Source organism: Limulus polyphemus, unplaced genomic scaffold, assembly GCF_000517525.1.
Source record: "Limulus polyphemus unplaced genomic scaffold, Limulus_polyphemus-2.1.2 Scaffold3291, whole genome shotgun sequence".
Taxonomy (NCBI): Eukaryota; Metazoa; Arthropoda; class Merostomata; order Xiphosura; family Limulidae; genus Limulus; species Limulus polyphemus.
In genome coordinates, this window is record NW_013668901.1 from 1 (window position 1) to 18,866 (window position 18,866).

Consider the following 18,866-nt stretch of genomic DNA (forward strand, 5'->3'; position numbering starts at 1 on the left):
CAATCATTTCTTCTCAACACAGTACTCACCACTTGAACCTGGCAATCATTTCTTCTCAACACAGAACTCACCACTTGATCTTGGCAATCATTTCTTCTCAACACAGTACTCACCACTTGATCTTGGCATTAGTTTCATCACAACACAGTAATCACTGCTTGATCTTGGCATTAGTTTCTTCACAACACAGTACTCACCACCTGATCTTGGCATTAGTTTAATCACAACACAGTACTCACCACTTGATCTTGGCATTAGTTTATTCACAACACATACTCACCACTTGATCTTGGCATTAGTTTCATCACAACACAGTAATCACTGCTTGAGCTGGGAATTAGTTTCATCACACGGGGGACAAAATAATTTGGTGTATTTGATTAGCAATTAGCAAATATTGCATAGTATCATCATTTTAACACATCATGGCAACTAAGACCAGCACTAAGTCTTAACTCTTTATAATGACATCCATTAATGAAAAAGAAGTAAATGGTATGTTTTTATTCCAATAACACTTTTATTTAAGTTCAAACCCTAATGTTTAATTGTACCATACATGGCATTTCATGAACAAAATATGATAGTTTCTGGTATATTAGGTAAAACTTCAAAACTGCAAGAAATACCAAACATCTCAGCTGTCACAAAATAATAAAACAATCAATTAACCAGAGAAAGAAGTGACTTGAATATATTGCAGTTGGACAATGTTGCCACAAATTGCTATTAAATTGACCTAGTTTATTTATTTTTTTTGTAAGTCCTCCTCACTCTCTTCACAATGTGTTTTTTTTGGCTTATGACTTTTCAGCAGTAATTACCCCTCTCGCTATAGGCATACTTTACTGTGCATGTTATGAGGTTTTTAGTGAGTTACATTCAAAATTTAATTTAACTACTTTTTGTTTGTTCATGTTATACCAATTACTACAGCATAAAATCATATCTAATAATCCATATTTTAATAGTATATAAGTTGTAAGTTCTTAATTTTATAAGACAATATTAAACAAAAAATCCTGAATTTCCCCTAGTGTGAGAAATGTGATATTTTTTCTCAAGGCATACCCTCTTCTCTAATTTATTCACCATCCCTCAAATAAGTACAAAATTTAACATAAATTACTCACTCTAGATCATCATCACTCAGAAAAACTACAAGTTTTTATAGCCTTTAAGCTTGTTTGGTTAAAGAGCCATCAAATAGAAAATCAGACTCCTCTTACCACACCCACCTGTCACATCCTCTCTTTTAGGATTTGTTAATAGTTCTCTCTTGCATTTAATAACATATTATATATAACCAATAGAAAGCCAAGGCTTTTGTCTATCAAATGACATACTATAGTACGTTATTTTCAGTACAAGTTTCATTTCCACAGGAAACGCATTGACTAGCTTAGATGAATTTGTAATGGCTCTTGTCATAGTTAGAAAGCTAGAGAAATTGTGATAGTTATGGGACATTGTGTGCTTTTTTGCATATTAGTATTCTATATTCTTTGGTGCATTATTGAATTTAGAAAAATTTAGCGCACTACTACCGTTAGTATAAAAAAAGGTCCAGGTAAATACTTTATTTCTTCAATTCTTGTTTTTCATATGTATTCTTTATTACTATAAAAGTAATTAAAATGTAAAAATAAGTAATTCTTTAGGTTAGAGAAGGTAAAATAATTAATAATAACCTAAATTCTTCATGCGAATAGCTTGGAGTAGCTCGCGAGTAATGCGCATTCTCCAAGTGATTTAAAACTTATATTCTAATAATGCAAATAGTAATTCTAGTTAGACATGGTTCAAAGGGCAATAAAACAATAGAATTTAATTATAAATATATGTATACTGTTAAGAGTTTAAAGCTACTTAAGATAAACAAATGTAGTTTCATGTTACAATTTGATGTCATTCTAGAAAGATAAAAAGGATAATTTGTTATAAGATCAGTCAAATTGACCCATCTTGTATAGAGTTAGCATAGAGAAAATAACAGTTGAAATATTTAGTTTTACTGAAAAAAAAAAACGTTTGAAATGTATTTAAGAGGTATCGGAGATTACATAAATGACATTTGATATTTTTGAGCTGAAGAAAAGTATTTATTCCTAACATGAAAATCATTTTGCATTCAAACTGTACAAAAACAGACTTGATATGTTCAGAGATGAATCTTTAATAAAAATACTTCATTAAAGAACTGATTTTTGTGAAATGTTTACTAAAAGTCTACCACATTTTGTGAAGATACACATACTGTATTAATAGTATATACAAGTAAAAATGGCCACGTGGTTCGTCCTTGGGACCGAGCCTGTTTTTGAGAGAGTTTGTAACCGACTCAGTGCTGAATGTGCAGTGCATGTACTGTACATACATGGTCTAGTCTAGTTGGCTAGGCTGTGGGCGTCTACAGGACGCATTCCAAACGTCGTGAACAGCCTACTACAAAATGTACGTGTATGTGGTATGTGCATGACTAAGTGTGGAAATACGGTTTTTGCTGTTTGGTGGGAATTTCTGAGAAATGAACATCAGATTTGACTTTGGTATATCACACTTTCACTGTGTTGTTGGAGGCCTTGAAGACAACATTCAAGAGAAAGAAATAATTCACACATTATGCTAAGCAAAGACAAAAGTGATTTGCGACTGGGATTGTTTTTATTCGCAAATTGTGATATGAACCCGGATATTTTGTCTCCTGTCACAACATAATAGCCACCACTTGAGCTCTACATTTGTTTCATCACAACACAGTAGTCACAGCTTGAGCTGTGCATTAGTTTCTTCAGAACACAGTATTCTCCACCTGAGCTGTGCATTAGTTTATTCACAACACAGTAGTCACAGCTTGAGCTGTGTATTAGTTTATTCACAGTACTATTGTCACCACTTGAGCTGTGCATTAGTTTATTCACAGTACTATTGTCACCACTTGAGCTTGGCTTTAGTTTATTCACAGTACTATTGTCACCACTTGAGCTGGGCTTTAGTTTATTCACAGTACTATTGTTACCACTTGACCTGGGCATTAGTTTATTCACAGTACTATTGTTACCACTTGACCTGGGCATTAGTTTATTCACAGTACTGTTGTCACCACTTGACCTGGGCATTAGTTTATTCACAGTACTATTGTCACCACTTGACCTGGGCATTAGTTTATTCACAGTACTATTGTCACCACTTGACCTGGGCATTAGTTTATTCACAGTACTATTGTCACCACTTGAGCTTGGCTTTAGTTTATTCACAGTACTATTGTCACCACTTGAGCTGGGCATTAGTTTATTCACAATACACTAAGACATCTGCAACAGGATTATAGAGTGGTAAATGGTGGTAGAAGATGTGAACGATAGTGGAAGTAGGCCTATATACAGTTATAGTGAGATGAAAATATTGAAGTTTACAACCACACTATTTAACAATGTCAACAGATTTTGATAAATGGATACCCAAACCCATACCAAAAACCCTGACATGAAGAAATTAATGCCCGGCTCAAGTAGTGAGCATAACAACAGAGACAAAGAAAAATCGTTTGTCTTGTCAAAGGGTGTTCTAAAGTAATTGAACCTACCAGTGTGGACTTTGATGAAAAGGAGACAATTATTTAATGCTCTTGATATAACTTTGGTAACTAGCAGTTATAGTGGTGATTTCAAAATGAGTATCACAGCCTTGTATTGTAGTCACAGAGAAAGAAGAAATAATTTGTCTTGTCAGTTGGGTTCTAAAGTAACTGAACTGGCCAGTATACACTTTTGACAAGAAAAGAGAATTATTTAGTCTTAGATACAATGGCGATAACCAACAGTGGAACAAGTTTTTGTACCTACGTTGACTTGTTTTGAATACATTATTTTAAAACAAGTGAACTGTGTGCTGTCCATTTATTGTTCCAATTTAATGCCAACAAATCACAGAAACCTACTGTAAAAGAATCCCAGCCCACATATAGATATAAAACCTTGACATACTACCATTGTGAAACTCACTTTAGATAATGCCTGTTACAGCTAAACTAACAATCATGCAGTCTAACTTTAATTTCACTTTTTACTGACTTAATTTGTTGGTTACTACAGTTGTATCCAGAATGTTATATAATTATCTTTTTTTTTTGTCAGAAGTTCACATAGGCTGGTTCAGTTACTTTAGAGCCCAATTGACAAGACAAAATTATTTTTCCTATCTCTGTTGTTACAATACAGCTGTAAAACTCACTATAGAAATCACCTGTTAAGGCTAATCACTCACACACTGACTGTTTGCTTTCACTAACTGTCATTTTCCTATCTTCCTCAACTTGCTGTATCTGCACATATTTATAATGCGAGATAGAAAAATTTAGAACTATCTAGCCCTCTAGTAGCAACAGTATTACACAAAACTAGAAAAACTTGGGAGATTCGTAAATTGACATCAACAATATTATGAAAGCCTAGTACAACACACCGCATACACAATGCATGACTTGTACAGAGCTACGTAACAAAACTTGTCATAACTATTGCTTTTAAAACAATCAACCTTCAACACTCTTGTTATAAAAACTAAATAATCATTAAATATTAGATCACTAAATGAAGTAAGTAATAACTCTTACACTAAACAGTTTTGTATATCCAACAATAAGTCCAAGAAAAATATTTACAATATTTGTTACACTATATACAAAGACTATTCTTAGTTCATACACAAAGTCTCCTCATATAGTCTGCACCAACATATGCATTTCCTTTGTTGGTCTCTCTTCACTTAGGGCCTCTGTAAGAGCCTCAACTTGAGAGGATCCCTTGTCTTGTGTTGCCTGAAGTATGTCTTGCCTGATCACTCTGTATACTGACACAGTAGATCTTGTACCTCTTTAACATATTAATGTGGTAGATCTGTATCTTCTCATCCACTTTCACTTTATAGTACATTCTGTTGATAACTTCCTGCACTTCAAAAGTTCTTTTCTTCTGCAGGGTGAATTTGTTGTTGTCTGTGGTTAGTAGAACTAAGACCTCTGTCTGACCTTGAAATGTCAATCCTTGGCCTTCTTGGCAAAAACATGCTTCTGACTGCCTTTGATGTGTTTAGTTCCTGCAGTAGAACTGCTTTGATAGGTCCAGTACAATACTCCTTTCTGGTCCTCTGTTTTGTAAATCTCTTTCACCACCTGTGTCTTATGCTCGACTTTCTCTTGGGCACTGTCCCTAAGTTCTTGCAGTGACGTGTCTTTTTCCTGTGCTTCCTTCAGCTCCCGTGAATCTACATTTGGGGTGTCACTTTTCAAGATTCTAGGGGCTTGATATCTTGCTGGCTTTTCTGCCCTTGAGCTTTGTAGTGATTGCAGATGCCTCATCAATCTTCTTTCTGTCTAGTTCCTCCAAATTTGTACTATCTGGTATGTTTCCAATCAACAAGTCATATATTGGTTCCTTGATAGACATGGCCTCATGGTCTCTTACTTAATATGGAGTATCCACCTTTATTCTTGCTATGGGAAACTTTCTCACTGTTCCATCAGTTAGTACACACAGAGATACGTTGCCTGTCATCTGGTCATCAGATACTAGACTGGTTCTCACTGTTGCACTACTGCACCTAGTGTCTTGTAGGACCTTAATATTCTTGTACTTGACATAGCCTTAACTTTCTGATATGTTGTGATTTGTTTTCACCTCTTGATATATGTAACATGCTCCAACCATTACTGCCACTGTTTACCCATTTTCTAACTTGAGCTGACCATCAGTTGTGCACTGGTCAATCATGGAAATGGTACTTCCTTCTTGATTCTGTTCCTTCTGGCAGCCGCATCTGTGGTGACAGTCACTCTTTTCTTGCTTCTTGCCAGCACCATCTTTGTATATTGACATCTCAGCAAATGAAAGAGTTGGGAGACTCTTATATTCTAGCTTGTCTATATCTCATATTCGAGTTTCTAATGTGTTAACCACTGTACAGGTTGTATGATAGGCATAATAAAATATAAACTGAGCAATAACACAATAGAAGGTGCTATGTGAGAAACAAAAATTGATATTTAGCATTTTTTTCTTTATATTTGCATTTAAATTAATGAATTAAAACATATATAATATTAAAAGTTGAATTATAAAGTGTGTTTTAATGTGAATTCCATTGATGTAAGTAATAGTAAAGTATTTTAATAAAGTTTTGAAAATAACTCTAAAAGGTCCAACTTCGTTGTAGATGGCTCTTATCTGCACTCTGCCTTAGCAATGGAGTCCCACCACTATCAACATTTGTGCTGCACAAGTGTCAGGTACTGCAGTTTCAGAGTTTTTGCTTCAGTCTTGCATAGGCTTAACACAAGTTCTGCTGTATCGTAGAGTTTTCTCGTTCCCTTAATTCCATTGTACTGTGCACACACCATTCCATGGATGACTGGTTACTGCTGGCAACATCTCGTCAATTGTTAGACCATCACATCCTGATTCTACTTTCAGATACAACCCAGGCAGGTGTTTTTCTTTTGGGATTGTGACATCTATTCTTGCTACAACTTAATATGTCATCAGTCTGAGTATTTTTATTTTTCATCTCATCTCTCAGTCAGGCTCAGCTGTCTCCCACCCTGTTCAATGCTATAGAATAGGATGCCACAGTCTTACTAACCCCTCCTGCTTCCACTGCACTGATGGTTCTTTCTCTTCTGGGAATGTTGGCATCACTCGAATCCTTCGTGCCGAGAACACAAGCGATCCTTTTATTTTTTCTTTAAGGGACCAGGAACTGTACACACCTATTTTCTGGTTTCCCCAGTATCCTTAGTCTGGATCATTCTTCGATGTCGAGGGGTTAAGTCGGGAAGCTACCACATTTGACTTCCTCTACTGCCACTTTGCCCAGAATTCCATTCTCTTCACAAATGTCTTGCTTCAGGGATGGGGTACATTTACCAGTCAGGAATTCCAGAGTCTGTGAACAGATGATGAGGATTCCCTACACAATGTTTTCATCTTTCTTGCTTTTCAACAGACAAGGTCTCTTGGTCTGGGCTTCTTAAGGGGTAAATTGTCAGGCTTCCCTCTGACTATTCTGTGGTGGTGTTTTGTGTTTCTCATCAAAGAGGCATGTGGTCTAGGGCTCCTTATTTTCAAATTTTGGACCTCCTTTCTCAGGACTAATCTTATCACCCTTCTAGCTTTCTATGTTCCACGGGTTGATGCCTGTGGTAGCAGGCCCATTGTCTCAATCCAAACAGTTTCTTCCAACAGAATAGATGTTCCATCGCAAGGTTCAGTTGGATTGCCTCTCATTTTGCAACTCTAATTTGTGGGTTGGCCTCTAATTGGATCACCCAACTACTGGGAACTTGTTTTCCAGTACCTCATCTTTGGGCCTTGGCAGTTTGTTTTCCTTCTTGACAGGATGAGATTATCACTCTGAACCTTCTCTCCACTTCATATGTACCCCAGGGTATGAAATATGATTTGTTCCAAGCCATTGTTAGATCCTGTTGATCACACCAGATTGACAGTTACGGTTGGGTTTCTGCTTCTGCAGCCCCTTCCGGGTGTGTCCTACTCTTACACTTCTTTTTAAGCTCTCTCTGTGGAGGCAGCCATGATCTGATATGTTGCACCTGGCTATACAGAAGCTCAAACTTCTAGCATAGAAGTTATGGTGTCTTTCACACGGCATTGGGGTTAATTTCTAAGGTGGACATATATATCTGGCTCAGTTTCTGCTTAGTCCAAAGGTCACTTTCTCAAAGGTAATGACATGCATATCGGCAATGTTGTATTGAGAGGAGGTTGAGCCTTTTTCAATCATTGGTGTCAACCATAACTTGTTTTTTGACTTGGCTCTTTGACAGATGTTTTGCATCTTCCACAGTCGCTATTTTGTAGGGTGGCCTTATAGACTACTGTTCGATTATCACAACTACATATTTTTGAGTCTCCAGTACTCTCCAGATTCCTCACTTCATTTTGGGTAATTGGTCCCTAACAGATAGATTCAGGTTACATGTTCTTTCTCTACACCCTTTTGTGACCTGACTCTTATATGCCATGTATCCCCTTTACTTGCAGGTTTATTTTTCTTGGCTGCTGACCTACAGACATCACTGGTCAGAGTGATTTGCACTGTTTGTCCACAGACCACTTTCTCATTCTCTCTATGTCCTTAGACCAGTTCTTCTTAACCAAAACTCTGTCAGACAGGAAAGGGGTTCAGTCTTTTTCTCTGATTCATCTGCCCACTCTTTCTCTCTATGTCCAGTCAGATTTCAATCTTGGTTATGTTCAGTGAGGGCCTTGAAGGTTTTGTTGCCTGCACTTATACCTTTAGAGATACTAGACAACACTTTATTCTGGACTCTATTTGAATGTGAGGTATCTTCTGGAAGTCACATCTAATCAGATTTTTCTATGTCCTTAGTAGCCCAGTCAAATTGCCTGCTGGAGATCACTGTTCAGACTGGTATGTGGACCTCCCCCAGTACCTTTACCTCACATTATTTGCCTGATCTGGCAGTCTCTTCATCTGAGGGTTTTTTGCCTACCCCCCTGTAGCTATCTTAACTATTTCTGCTAGATTATCCAAAGGGGTGAGTATTTTTATTTCTACCTTTCAGGGTCCCTTACCTTGTTTTCACAGGATCTCACTCTGTGGTGAGTGTTGTCCACACAGGTATGCTTTTGTCAAACTAATTACACACTAGCAAACACTATTTCACTATAATTACTACCGATTGCAACAGGCTCTATAGAAATGAGGTGTTTAATAAGACTACCAAGAAGCTCATCAGTTGGTATTACCATACTATACAGGACCACTACTCATGGATTATCATGAGTGAAGCTAAAGGGGAACCTGTCCATCCCTGCTGATCATCGGATTCAATAAATTTAAGTCAGTTTGCTTTTAAAAATTTAGAGAACTTGGTTCACCTATTGCACTGTTTCCAGAGCACTGTTCATCAGGACTCCCCAATGCTTATTAACCCCCAGATTCTATTAGTGGAACTAGGGAGTCCTTACCACACCTGGTTTCCAGTCTCTGGGGTGGTGGACAGAGGCTTTTCCTCCAGATTGTTAGAATGAATTCCTCCACTCTCTGAGAAGAGGGCAAAGTTGGGGGCCTTCCTGCTTGGATCCCTAGATGTTTTTTCCCAAGTTTAGGTAGGAGTGGTGCCAGCCTACATGGGAGGCTACTCGTAATACTGGTTCAGATTTGACATTCGGCTATCCAGTTTGGATGTGCATAGCCCTTCTTTTTGATCAATATTGGTTCAGTATATCATTCATGGAAGGAGATCCACTATCTCCTCATACTTCTGAACACAGAGTGGTCCCATCCTGGGTCCTTGGTTGAGCACAGTTGTTCCATATCCTCCCCATAATTCTGGGAGCAAGTGAAAGGCTCCTTGCCCACTCAGTTAGGGAGTGAGGATGAATGTTCATAATTCCAGACTGGATGAGTCTTATTCCTTTGGTTGATTAAGGCATACACAATTCTTTCATTCCGAGCCTGGGGTGTTGCCCTTCAGGCTTCTTCATATGTAGAAGGTTTGTTTGCTTTGGTGTTGCTTACTTTGTTGTTGTGATTCTGGTGGTTCAGAACGCATCACTCTATAGCTACAGGTTGGGATCCAATTAAAGTATATCTATATATAACATTACTCTAGCCACCTATGTGAGTTATAGGGACTTAGACCCTTTAATTCCAATTCCGAGTAGTGGAACCCCAGCTATCTGGTTGGGGCTGGCCTATTGTGATGATCCCTCATGTACAATTCCACCCTTGATAACTACGTTCAGGGAGAAGAACGTACTTGTTCTGGATGTAATGTTCTTTCCCAACTCAGGTACCACTCTTATCTTAGTACACCCATCATCTATGCATATGCTTTCTGTATGGATAATGCCCTCACCAGCCCCTCCACCTTCTCAATGTGGGATTTTAGCTATAAGTGGCAGTGGAGGTAAGTATGTTTTGGAAGTTAACATTTTTTGAGATTGACAATGTATTTCCAATAATAATTACCTTTGCTGACACTCCCCCACCTTTCCTCCCCACTAAGAGCTGGTGTTAGAGACTGAGATGGTATCAGTCTCAAAAAAGTGATAACATTATCTAAATGAGGTGCTTATATACAGTACTAGGATAGAGGGTGCATTGATGTTGGTGGAGAGTATCACAAGACAGTTATTGCCAAGGGCAATTGAGTGTGGTATAAAAGACTGGAGCAAGTCAGAAAAAATCAGACCAATGCTCAGAGAGGCAAAGAAGAAACCCTGTTAGTCAACTAATAGCAGAGTTTCAGCGGAGGTAAGTATTATTGGAAATACATTTTCAATTTAGGAAAATGTTAACTTTCAGATCACATGACTGATTTGCATGATGATGAAGTAAGAGGGGTAACTAAAATTATTTTGTAACTCTGGTTTTCCTTGTGATTCTCCTTTGTTTTTTGTAGTGTGTATGCTGTGGATAACTACCCAAGGCAACATGTAAGCCCAACACTCTTTTAAAATACACTGTAGACTCTCCTTCTTCACATGTTGATTGTGAAATTCTGTTAAGACATCTTTAGTGATGTAAATAGAGTTAAATTTGGTTTGAGAAAGGAATGTTACTTGCTTTGCAAGAGAGAGAGATAAATGATGAAGAATGGAATTAGAAAGTCGTAAAAGAAAGAAGAACAAGAAGTTAGAGTTGAATAATAAGAATATATATATATTGTGACTAAAAAAAACTAGTTTATCTAATCAAAACACTAATTCAAACAAAGAATGAAATATCAAAAAATGAAATATTAAGGAAGCATTCTTAATTGAATAAAACAACCTTACTCTAAACCAACACCTCAGCATGCTAAAATACCTTTACTAAGCTATGAAACTATCTCGGGGATATAAACTCTTTGTCCCATAATGCATATTTAAAATATATATATATATATTCCTATACCTGTGTAAACTACTTGTACCAGAAGATTGCAAAACCTTGTTGAAACTGTGTACATTTGTTACTATGCTAAACTTCTAATAAAGTTTTGTTGATTACCTCTTCAAGACATCTTCATACATTCTGTATTATATTACTTTGTTGGAAAATTTGTAGAAATATATTTATACTGAATAAAAACACAGTTTTGTTCATTTCTTTACAGGAATCATTTAAAGATCTTAATTATGGAGACTTAGGTAAGTGAATATAATTTATTTGAAAAGAACACTTTCTTTTAAATTTTTTTTTTTTTTTTGTTGTTGTTAATTTAAGAATTTAAGATGAAATATATTATTTCAGAATTTTTAATTTTCCTCTGACTTTTGCAAGTTTTGGCAGATGAGATCTTTTAACTACTTTGCTATCCTGCTGGATATATTTGTGACTAAAATATACAATATAATAACATTTCATCATTTTAAAGAATTTGTAGTGAATACTTGAGGGATTTAGATAAACTGACAATCAAGTACTTGTTCTTGTACTACTAGCCCTGATGAAGCCAGAATGAAGACACATTGGCTGAACTTTTTATTATTATTGTTATTATTATCTTGAGAGTAGAATTCTTTTTTTTACTAACTTTATTTCCAAATATAATATTAGTAAATTAATGATCAAACCATTCAGTATAACATCATAAAAAGGTTACAAAAACTAAGTAGGAATAAGATGAGGGGAATGCTTGAAAATCAAGAAATAGATGATACCCTCTCAAGGGGTGGTAAGTTTTTAGTAAAATTAGTTATAGTTTAGGATGGAAGAAAAATTACAAGTGTATTGTTTACAGATGAAAACTTTCAGAATTCTACAGATATGAACATTTCAACAATTTGAAATCTTTCTTCATGAAATACATTAAATAACTATTAGGAAATGACATAATGTTGCTTCTAAAACTTTTTGTTTTAAAATAATTATAATTAACTTAGTAAATTGACATAAAGACATGTATCAGGAAAAAAAAACTTCATTTGTCATAAAGATATGAAAAGAGGAAATCTTCTTTCTGATATGGTACATTACCTCCTCTCACATAATAAGCTATTCTTGTTCAGTGCTGCCCTCTATATGCAACATTTTTTATACATGCCACAAGCCTTTTGTCTCCCCTCCATTGGAAGTGACTTACTAAAATATGTGTCTCATGCAAATCATCATGCAACAACCCTCCACCAGTTAAAGAGTACCACACACACACACACACTCATTATGCATGTGTCTCCTTCTATTCAATTTTACAAAATTATCATTCCTCATTTGGCAGTGCTCGTGTTTAGATATTTTGAACTTTGCTCTCATGTGCTTCGTCATTCTAACTTTTAACAGTTATACTTCCGAAGTTTTTTTTATTGTTTTTTATTATACAACTGACAAAGTTATTTTTAATTTATTTTCCAGTCTTTATTTTTATTTTTGCACATTTGTTTGATTTATTATTTATCGTGAATTTGAGGTTAATGTGACCATTTCGGGTCTCACACTTTTTCATTGGCTGCAGGTGAGTGTGACACATTGTTGGATTTATCTGCAATTACTTGCTGAGAGATTGATATTTATATGGGTCAACCACCTTCTCCTGAAGTTGCCCCAATTCCTGACGAACAATCCAAACTCGTTTGTTCTGATGATTTTCATAGTCAATTTTCACCACCAGATTTTGCCGTGTCTTTCTAGGCCCCACCCGCGGAATCAGCTAGGCCTAATACGGCATATTTAGATATGACTTCTCGGGAATGTGATATTTTATCTCTTTCCCCACTTTCCTATGATTCTTGTCCTCCTTTTTTATATGATACTTCTTTTTTCAAAATATTAGGGTTAATGCTGAGCATTTCGCTTCCCAGTTGGTTGAGGGTGCCAGCATACCTTGCCCTCCACGGGCTACAGATCAGTTTGCTTGGTCATACCATCATGCAGACTGTCCATTTCTAGATTCTCAGTTGTTGGGGTCTGTTTTGCTGGTTTCCCACCTTCATCTTACCCTTACTTTCCTTCTACAGTATTTATCTACCATACGTCTCCTTTCAGAGGTGATGCACCAAAATCCTGAGGGTTTTTTAGAGGGACAGCCTCTCCCTTATTACCTCCACATTGGCTCGTTTATCATTCTCAGCTTTTACCTTACACACATGGTTTCTCTGTTGTTGGGATCTCAAGGGTCATGATGCGGCCTTGTTACAGGTTTGTTTGCCACTCACTTATCTTGGGGAATTATGTATAGCCCCTTTTCTTAGGTGTAATGTTTTCAACTATATACAGGATGCTTTCGAATCAAGAGTGGAATTCCTGCATCAACACTCTACCTTTACTTCTTTTAGTAGCTAGTTTGTCGCAGTCAGAATCACGAAAAGCCCCTATTCCTGTTTTCCGTCCTTCTCAGCCTTTACCTGTTCCTTTTTCCAGAGGTTCTGTATCTTGTTTTCTTCAACGTAGATCGGCATGATGCCAATAGTACTGGTGGGAGCTCACTTGTGCAACTTTATTCCCCTTTGCCAATATTTCATCACAGATCAGTGGGTTAATCAGGTACTCTCAGATGGACTTGTCCTACAATTTCTTATCCCTCCTCCTTCATCACAGTTACCTCTTTTTTTTCCCTCTGCCTTGGGATCCCATTGTCTGTCAGAGGTGGTTCAAGACCTTCTGTTTCAATAGGCCATTGAACCTGTGAATCATTTTTCTCACAGTTTTTATTCCAGGCTGTTTGTTGTCTCCAAGAAAACTGGAGGCTAGCAGTCTGTCATAGATTTGTCCTGCGTCGATCAATTTCCCAATCTCCCTCATTTTAACATGGTATCGTTTCTCACCCTCAGGTTTGCTTTTACTCCAGGTTTATGGATAACGAAGATAGACATTGTGAAAGCTTATTTACATATACTGATAGTTCAGTATTCCCGACCATATCTTTGATTTGTCCATCGAGAGGTGATTTATCAGTTTTGTGCACTACCCTTCAAGCTTGCTTTTTTGTCGGGTGGTTCGAGCTTTTGCTCGTCATCTTCATACTTTTGGGATGCGTTTTCATTATTATATGGATGACTTGTTACTGTTAGCTTGTCTGCCTGTCATACTCTTCAGCTGCTCCAGAAGGTGGCTCAAGTGGGCTGGTTAATCAAATTGGAGAAGCCTTTCCTTCGATATACCTAATATCTGGTCCACATGGGTGTTTTTTTCAACACCCATCTCAAATGGGCCCAACCTTCTCCTCAACTTTGATTGATGGAGCTTTTAGTTAACTACTCTTTTATTGCTCTCTCACTTACAGCTCGCAAGCTTCTATCACTTTTGGGGATGTGGTCTTACATGGCCACACTTATCCCCTTAGGTCGTGCTCATATGCTAGCTTACTGGAGTTTCTTGCTGTCCATCAGGCCTTGGATAATTTTCTCCATCTGATCAGATGTCGTCTGGTAATAATTCTACAGAGGTTGCTTATCTCAATCACCAGGGTGGCACCCGTTCTCGTTCCCTATTTTTTCACACATTGGATCTTCTTTTCTGGGTCCACACACAGGATATTCATATCATTGCATGTCATGTTCCAGGTACTTTCAATCCTGTCACAGCTTGTCTTTCCCGTCTAGATAGAATCTATCTGATGGAGTGGTCTTTCAATCCTATGGTTTTCCAATGCCTTTGATTTTAGTGGGGTACTCCTCACTTCGATGCATTTGCCACATTCCTCCCTCTGTTTTGGTCTCCTTTTGCCCTGGCTGTCAGTGTTTTCAGTCAGGATTGGACCAACAAATACCTATATGTTTATCCTCCCAATTGACTCCTTCACTGGGTGATTTCGATTATCTGTACCACTCTGTGTCTGGTCCTTCTGATTGCTCCTTACTGGCCAGCTGTGCTGTAGTTTCCTCAACTTATCCAGCTCCAACTTACCCCTCTGCTACCTCTTCCTCTGTCTCCCTCCCTTCTTTGGCAACCTCAGTCATTGGTTCTTCACCCCCCTCTTCCTGTCCTTCGTCTTCATGTTTGGTTTTTATCTGGCCCTTGATGAGGAGATTAAGATTGTCTCAATGTGTATCTTTGTTTCTGGCTCGTTCCATCTGCCCTTCCTCTATGGAAGTTTACCAGCATAAATGGTCTCTGGGCTGGAGTTTTTTGAATGATCAGCCCACTGTTCCTCATATTGTGCAAGTTCTTACTTGGCTTTTTAATCGGGAATCCTCCGTCTCCTCAATTTCCAGTTATCTAGTGGCTTTATCCTACACCTACCATTTTCCCCAATACTGTATGATTTTGACCTCTTCTACATTCTCCCTGTTGATCCGTTCCTTTCAGATTTGTCGTCCTCTGTGGTGGGCTGCCCTTCTGGACTGAGATGTTAATATGGTTCTCCATTGCTTCACGTTACTTCTGTTTGAACTACTTTCCATGTGCTCCTTGTTTCACCTTTCCCTTAAGACTTATTTCCTTCTCCTTTTAGCCTGTGGATGTCAGCAGTCTGATTTATTTGCCATTAATGTCTCACATACTCTTTAACATCCTACATATCTTTTTCTTTATCTGCATTGTTATTTCCTCCCTAAAACCTTGGCAGCTAGGGAAGGTAACTTCTTCTTTTCACTGATTTCCCTTCCTTCTATTTCCCACCTTTATCCTCGGCTTGATCCAGATAGACATCCATGTCCTGTATGTAGAGACCCAAGCTATTCTTTGTACATTCTGTTCAACACTGAGTAATTGATCAGTTCCATATAGTTGTGTTCATATAAAACCATATATGTGACCCCAAGTACTAAGTATATGTAACTTATGCTAACCTGTATTTACTATTAATATTAAACAAGTAATCTGCCATTTCAACTCCTATAGTTATACCATTGAACATTTCAAGTTTTAACTACTGCCCTAACAAACAAAAATGTGAGCCTCTATATAGTAATAATAATGTTGGAACTTAAAACCATCAACCCAAATGGCATCAACCAGTGTTTTATCTTTTGGTGAGCTTACTTTCTATACATGTAGTGATGTATTAAATAAAAGGAATACCTTGACACCTTAAGTTTTTACAATAAAAGTTTCTAGTATTTTTTCAGTAAAATAGCCCTTTTTGCCGCAGCAGATTGGCATTAAAGGACCAGCCCAAGCAGTATCACATGCTGAATACTGGTTGAACAATTAAAATTTAAAATCAATTGCTAAAAATGTGTCAAATGCACCAGCCCACCGGGCATTTGTCCAGTGTCATGGTGTGCCAATCAGCTCCTGCTTTTTTGTGTAAGTATATGCATTTATTATGTGTATACCTATGCATGTACACACGTATGCCTGCAACAATATATAATTTTAAATTTTGCCATTTTTTAAATGTTTAAGTATTTTAATTTTGTTATTTATCATACATGCATTATGCATATTTGTATAGTAAATTTGTATACTTTTTATATTGTACCTTCAGTTTTTTTTAGTTTTTTTTACTGATTTCGGAATACATAACTTGTGTATTGCTGTAACATGAGCTGTTGTTACATGTTGTCTTGTCTGTCATGTGAACCCTCGTATGTGTATTGATATAAAAATCAAACACAATCCAACATTATACTTGTCATTAGACATTTGTATTAGGCCTATATATTTTTTCACATTGCACTTTTTATCTAGTTCCATAGGGATCTTCAAGAATTAGAAGAATGTATAATGATAGTATTCCAATCACACTGTGTTTGCCATATCCATTGCTGACTATGTGGGTTGCTCAATCCAGAACTCATCAGGCTAACTGGGACACAACAAACACAGTAGTGGTCTGAATGTCTTTTCAAGGCAAGTATAATTAAATGTGTTCATGCTTTACCAGCTTGTAAAAGGTGTTCACACTATATCAATCAAACATTATTCCTGCACTGAATCATAGCGACTTTTAATTCGAGGAAATCAAACACCTAAGATAGTTTTAAGATAACCATATGATAAGTATTTTAGCCCATCACCCTTCTTCCAATTTTTTATTTTTTTGCGGTTTTCCATAACATAACCAACCCAATTTGTTTAATGCAACTCTAGTATTTAAAAGAAAAAAATTATCTCTGGGAAATAAATAAAAATATTAAAATTTATATAGTATTTTAGAAAACATTAATAACTGAGCCCAGTTGTCAAGTGAAATTGTGAAAAAAATTAAAAAACATGGCAGTCTTAGGACTATTTTTATTGTGTTGCATTTGCCATTTACTGTTTGTAAAATCAGATGATATGGAACATGACTTGGATGTCCACATAATGCATGTTATATATTATTGACTGCATACATTGTATTGATCAAGTAAATTTGGCTCTTTAAAGAATATTCATAAAAAATCTTCTGTGATTGTTCAAAAACACTATCTCATTTTATATTTAATATTGTGTGAGGTTGGAATTCTTGTATACCAATACATAGTTTAGTTAGCGATACCCATGTGCAGCTAGATAGTAAAATGTAAACAACAATGTTGAGTCTACAATTGCTGTTTAGCATAAAGAGGGGGAAACGTGCAAACATTTTGAATACAAAATATACAGTCAAGATGAACATCTCTATGAGAAAATATATATATATTATTAGTATTATTATTTTATACGTTTCAATTTTAATGATGATACTTCACTGATGGATAGTTTAGGCAGAGTATTCATATTCAGTTGACTGTGGAATGGGTGGCTACTGCCCATTAGAGAAACACTTGTAGAAATATATTGGTAACTATACAATCTACTCTACATTTGAGCTGCATAAGTAGATTGTATAGTCACCAATATATTTTTATAAGTGTTTCTCTAATAAGCAATAGATGCCCATTTCACCATCAACTCAAGATACCTCGTTTCATGGCAAATGAGAACATATTTATGATTGACAAGGGAATGTTCTTTCATTTAAAAATGTCTGCATATACCCAGATATTTTCTTTGAAAATGCACATAACTTATTGATCTATGTTATCAACTGTTATGTTTCAAAACAAATTTTTAAAATGTATTAGGTGTTGTGCAGATTGTTAAATATCCAGAAATAATGCTGTTTATAGAAAGTTTTGAAATTGGGTGTTATTTCATCTTGTGAATAATATATATCAGAGGTATATAATTGTATTAAGTCGTCAAGAAATTAATATCACTTTTTTTTAGATGAAAAAACCCAAACAATTTGTATATCAAAACAAAATATTTATTATATGAAATAGTGTCCATTCTTATTGCTGATACTTTTTTCCATATTACAATCAGGTTTGTTAATGCCCTGATTAAAGAAATCACTTGACTTTGAAGCAAAAAAACATGTCAATGTCCTCTTTAACACCTTCCACATTTGCATTTCCATTAAGATGGTGTTTCAGTGAATGAGAAGGATGGTAATTTGATGGTGCAATATCTGGAGAATATGGTGGGTGGGGGAGAACTTCCCAACCCAACTCCATAATCTTTTGTTGCATCAAATGTGTCACATGTGGATGTGCATTGTTGTGGAGAAGAAGAACATCTTTCCGATTGACAAATGAAGGGTGTTTCTGATGAAGGGCTTGATTTAAATGTTCCAGTTGCTGACTATAGATCTCTGCATTGACAGTTCACTGTGGATTGAGGAGTTTGAAATGAATTACTCCTTTGATGTCCCACCAAATGCAAAGCATCACTTTCTGCAGATGGAGTCCAGGTTTTGGGGTCATAAGTGGTTTTTGTCTAGGACTGATCCATTGTTCTTGGCATTTAATATTCACATAGATGATCCATTTTTCATCAACTGGTCACAATTCTGTCCAAAAATGGTTCACATGCATTGTGTGCCAGAAGAGATGAAGCAATGTTCACATGTTGGAAACTATGATCATCAGAGAGTTTGTGATTCACCCAAACACCTTCTTTGTGAAGTTTTTCCATATTCTTTA

The 18,866-nt window shown here is 36.5% G+C and overlaps 1 protein-coding gene across 1 annotated transcript in view; it reads left to right on the forward strand.

The window, feature by feature from the left end:
• Positions 1-11,113: 11,113 nt before the first annotated feature.
• The window catches only part of LOC106469086 (amino acid transporter AVT3B-like), a 103,222-nt gene continuing 95,469 nt past the window's right edge, over positions 11,114-18,866 (forward strand). Inside the window, exon 1 of the mRNA XM_022397495.1 lies at positions 11,114-11,180. The gene's annotated coding sequence lies outside the window, so the exon portion shown is untranslated. The remainder of the gene's footprint in view (positions 11,181-18,866) is intronic.